The sequence below is a fragment of the Ruditapes philippinarum genome, unplaced genomic scaffold, assembly GCF_026571515.1.
Source record: "Ruditapes philippinarum isolate M1 unplaced genomic scaffold, ASM2657151v2 ctg1951_1_1_1_1, whole genome shotgun sequence".
Classification (NCBI taxonomy): domain Eukaryota; kingdom Metazoa; phylum Mollusca; class Bivalvia; order Venerida; family Veneridae; genus Ruditapes; species Ruditapes philippinarum.
Genome location: NW_026861315.1, coordinates 270,218 through 276,217, shown reverse-complemented (window position 1 = coordinate 276,217; position 6,000 = coordinate 270,218).

Below are 6,000 nucleotides of genomic sequence, written 5' to 3'. Positions count from 1 at the left end.
TTAAAGTATAAGATACCATGTCATAATCTAGGCAATTTGCTCACTCAATTTTTAATGTTTATAAAAAAGTTATGTACGGCAAATTTCTGTGGAAACATTAGTTAAATAAAAGGACAATATCAAAATAAACCATTTGTACATTTCAGACATCGCTTTAATAAAGATAAAAAACAATGTCTTATGCAATATATAGTATAATTTTATATGATAACTAAAGACATCCATTGGTAATTGATGACAAAACGTACTCGTATTGCAAGAAAATCAATTTTTATAAAAACATAATAATTTGATAAATTTATCTTAAGGTCTTAATTGCTCCGTGATCGATTTTTCTTCCTTACAGTTTGATCTTTGACTAAAGATGAACGTTAAATGGTTAAACATTAATCTATTGTTTTATTGTTTGTCATTAAATGTCGTAATGGGTGTGCAAATATAATGTCATATTGAATCAAACGTCGGGAAATTTAAGAAATTGTTTTTATACTTTACCCATAAACAGAATAATTCCAACGTATTGAATTTTATTTTTAATACACGCCCAAAGCAAGATAAGTAAACAAGAAATTATTTGATTAAAAGTATCAAAGACGCCGCACTTGTTTTAAAGAAGACTCAGCAAAGTCATTTAGTTATATCTACTTTTACATTTACCATTACAATTTATAAAACATATATCTACTTTAACATCATGTACTATTACAATTTATAATACAGGACAAAAACAACAAAATATATTTCGCATAACACTGAATTTTAGTTATAAACTCCAAGAAGGGACCGACAAAAGACACACATAAAGAATGAAAGAATAAACATATGTTAATTGATAATAAAGCTTGCTGCTCCTAAATATTTCAGCAACCGCATGGCACAGCATTTATTAGCAAACCAATATTTCCATAAATGCATCCATTTCATACACCACGGTTCATGTGGTAAGTGTGATGAAACTATTGCAATAAAATGACATTTTCTTCATTACGAGAAAAAGAGATTTTAACTCAATGTCTCACAAAATAATATCTCTGTAAATACCTTTCCATTTTGTAATATCTTGACTTCGTCGTAATATATACAATTTTCTTATAGACTTTTAAAGATTTGAATGGAAAGGTATGTATCAAGTTATTTGAACTATTCTTAGCTATATTTACAAGCTGTCATTTGGCGTTTTTTATTATTTCTTAAACGCGACATTTCTGAAAGAATCATCTTAAATCAATTTGTTATTTTTTTCACATTATTGTAAGCAGATATATTAAGGCTGTGTCATGTTACAAAAGAGCAAAAATCGTTATATACTTTTATATACTAAATTATGTTTTTCTCTGGTCTGACAATTTCAGTTTTATTAGATTAATTGTCTAGACCATTCATTGTTCTAGACAAAATCTCGAAAAGTTAATATTAAGAATAATCGTCAAATTCATGGAAAAGTGGCATAAACACTTTAGTAATTCAAATTCTATGCAAGTGACAACGTCACGTGAAGCTAGATGATTTTCTGTTAACATGGTAATTTTATAACATAAACGTTTTCAATATGTTCCGACAAAAAGTATCTCGTGAAATGTTTATTTATCTTATACTATTGTTGATATTCTTCATTATTATTATTATTATATATTTATTTAGCCAGTTTTACTGCAATTATTCTAATTCTAATATTGATATCAATGCGTTTTAGTTTTAATTACGAATAAATGTTTGCTTTTTCGACATCAAACTCATATTTCAGATTTCTGTAAATCGTAGTTGGTACATCTTTGTGATCATCAAATTGTTTATTTATTCATGAGGTTAAACAACACTGACGACCCCTTTAACAACATCTTTGTGACCATCAAATTTTACTATCTATTCATCTTGTTAAACTACACTGAAAATCCTTTGTAAGCTAAGCATAACTGATGAATTGATGTTCAACTTAATTTATATGTATATAACGAAGATATATTATAATATTAAAATATACATCTTATTCGAAATATCCGTTAAAGTTAAAATAATATTTAGACGATATTTTCTTTTTGTTTTTGTGAAATATGAAAATCTAATGTATTTTTCATGAAACCTGATAGCATCCAATATACATGTACTTACACGTGTGAAATGAAATTGAACTGTTAAATTGAACTGTTAAAACCGTCACATTTAGTGACAATACATGTATATTTCATATTTAACTCACTTGAAAACATAACCTCTTCATCGTAAAAAGAAAGAAAAAAAATTGTTTTACTTAAGAAACTTTTGTGTTTATGTGTGTCGAGTATTAAAGAGAGGAAAACTTATTTGTTTCTCAGATTAAGCTGAGCAAAGACGGGGACATTATGGGAGTTGACGTGAGACTGACTCAATTCTATAAGTAACATGGATTCCAGTTCACACAAGCTACAGTTTCACGCATAACATTTATATATTTAATTTACCTACCTTTTCATATACAAACAAGGATGTTTTTATTTATAATTTTCAGTCTTACTGTTTATGAAGATCGGTATGCATGTCTTATTATAAAATTTTATAACTCAAACTATATGAAAAAATGCCAAATTTAGGCCACGCATACTGTTTTTCGTTTGAGAAACGTTGTTCAAAAAAGTGATCACTTTTTCGGTGCCACCTCCTATCCAAAAGGTGGATCGGCCCCTTCTGTTTGGGGGTTTGAAGGGGGGCTGCCGCCCCCTAGTCGCCAAGTAAATTTTGTACTTATGAGGGGCTAAAAATGGCCCCAGGTCGATGTTAGGTAACGTGTAACCAACGCTGAAAAGCCTTTTACTCTATCTCAATCCATTGTTTGATGCAGCACAACTCTGAGACGTCCCCCGTTGCCATGGTAACAGGAAATTTAGGATTGAGCATGCTTTTATAAAGGCTATGGTCTAGTTAACATTTGTGCCAAGTTTGATCAGTACTGAAGCATTTTTATAGTTTCATAGCAGTTTGAACTTGTTAACTGGAGGCTTTTCAATGAAAACAGTCATTTTTTAAGATAAGTTTTATTTCAAGTCGGCAAGTTTTCAACAGTACAACATAAGCTCTATGAGCTTTTATAACCGACAGTATATAATATAAAGTATAAGATCAACAAAGATAAAACAGCTACAATAAAAATAATTAGACATGATATATATACATCACATGCATAAAATAGACCTTTTAAGATATATTTATAAAAACGAATCATATGCTAAAAAACTAAAAATGATAGTTTACCCAAATCTATATCACTAGCAATGTCTAGTATCTGAAAATTAACTTAAAGTTCAATAATATACCGAGTAAACAATTAAAAATTTAATGAATTATTTAAAAAAATAAATAAATAAAAATAATAAAAAAAACCCATACATTTTTTATATAAAATTTAAATATGAAAGACTATGGGTTATCAGACTACACAAAGACAGAAGGTATTAAACATGTAAGTCATTAGTTGAACTCATTTAACAGCTAGCTTGAGTCATGCTGGAAAGATAAGCAAAAAACAACAAAACAAAAAGCAAAATCAAAACAAAAGATCACAAAATAAAGCAACATCCTATCTAGAAACTAAATGATAATATTAACATAAGCAGGGAAGAAAAGCAAAAACACATTTAAAGCAAAAAAAAAACTGAAGAAGCTAAATGATAAAATGTGACCCAAAAGAAAATGTTCATACCCAGAAAAATAAATAAATAAAAAGTGGAATAAATAAAGATATAGAAGTTAGCTGCAAGCAATACATTCACACTGTTTACCATTCCAGGATGAAATTAACTTTTTAAACTGAGCAAAATTTGAACATTTTCTAAAATTTTCAGGTAGAGTATTCCATAAAGCAGGTGCAGCATACCTGAAAGATTTTTTACAAGTAGTTGTAGTTCTTTCTTGTGGGATCTGCAAAATATTTGAATATTTAAAATTTATACCAGTAGTTTTCTTGACAATAAGGTCAGACAGAACAGCAGGAGACATATCATGGAAAATTTTAAAAGTTTCAATGGCCATAGCCCTCATTCTTCTTATTTTTAGAGTTGGTATATTAACTTTTATCAGCATATCTTCATAACTTGAATTAAAATCATTATAGACAAATCTAAGTGCTCTTTCCTGTAGTTTTTCCATCTTGTTAGTATTATTTTCTGAACAGAAATGCCATGTCATAGGACAAAAATTAAAATTGGACAAAATAAAAGTATGAAAGATTGTTAGCCTATTTGTTTGATTTAAATTGAGACCTATTCTTTTGAGGATGTTTAACTGATTAGCAGCTTTTTTACATATATTGCTTATGTAAAAATTAAAATTTAATTGTTGATCAATGTCGATGCCAAGGAGTTTTACAATTTCGTCACATGTTATTTCACTTGTATTAATTTTGAAAGCTGGGGATTTAGTGAAAGTTTTCTTCCCTACAGCAATAGCTTGAAATTTATCAGGGTTAGCTTGCATTTTATTAAAATGAAACCAATTTATAAGATAGTTACTTTCTTGTTCTAAGGTACATATTAGTTCATCAAAATGTTTAGTCCGAAAAGAAAGGGTATTGTCATCTGCATAGTTATATAAAGTACATTTTTTATAAAGAAAAATATGTCATTTATGAAAATATTAAACAGTAGAGGGCCCAGGCTTGATCCTTGAGGGACACCTTTGGATATATTAGCCCATGAACTTACAATATTGCCTATTTTTATTTGCTGTTTCCTGTTTGACAAATAAGACTGCATGAGGTTGGTGGCAGGGTCTGATAAGCCATATGCTTTTAACTTATCTAAAAGAATGTCATGTGGCAGACAATCAAATGCCTTAGATAAGTCCATCAAAATTGCTGCCACATATTCATTGTTATCCAGGGCCTGTCTCCAGTCCTAAAGCAGTCTTAACAGAGTAGTTTGACACCCATAACCTTTCCTAAAAGCACATAAATAATTGTCAAATATATCATCAAAAAAGCAGAGAGCTGATCAAATAATACTTTTACAAAAAGTTTAGATGGAATAGGTCATAAACTTACTGGTCTATAGTTAGATTTGGTCATAGCGTCATTTTTTTTTTGAAAGGTGTTTGCCATAATTATGTTCATGCGGTAAAAAGTTTTTTAGAATATTTTGAGACAATAGAAAAAAGATTTAAATGATAAAATTAGAAAGTATTGACTTCTCTATCCATGACGGCACAATTAAAATAAAAAGTAATTAATGATAAACCTATTTAGAGATACGTTGATTGTGATACACGCTACATATGGGACACATAATATGAACAAATTATATGTTTTCATCACTACTTAATGCAACAGTTAGTTAAAACAATGTAATTGTTTAAGTTGAGCGTGCTTTGATTTATACAATTACGCCATTGCGTATGCAGTTTCTCCTGACGAACTTTTATACCATTTTTGAAATAAAATACAAAGTGCCCTTAAGTAATTGAAGTGTCAGTGTACATGAGTAAGGTTAACATTTCAACACAACTTTCAGTTAGGCTGGTTATATCTAGACTTTACATTATAGCAATTCACATCATGTACAAAGCAAATGTTGCAATATAAAAATTTCATATCAGTACTCAGGAAGCAAAGCGTAACTGACAAACCTTAAGATCAGACTAAAGCTTCTTTAAAAACTTGATCTTTAGTAATATATTCCTGGGAAAAATAAAAATGGTTATTTTAAAAAAGCTGGTGATCAATTCATTGGCAAATTCAAAATGTACTCACTATATATATTACATATCTTTATGCTTTCAGATAAATCTAATATCATTTCTAAGTGAGGCAAAAATGTTTTTTATTATATTTAGAACATTTAGAAATTTATTGATATTTGTCATTTGATTACTAACAAATAAAACGATTCTCAGAAATACCTTAACAAATTCATTTACAAATAATATGTTCCCTAAATGCTTTCTTTGCCGCAAAAAGGTCATATTTAATGCTCGGTTAAAAACAACTGTGTCATACAAATGAAGATAAAAACATGTTAAATGTCTGGACTTTCT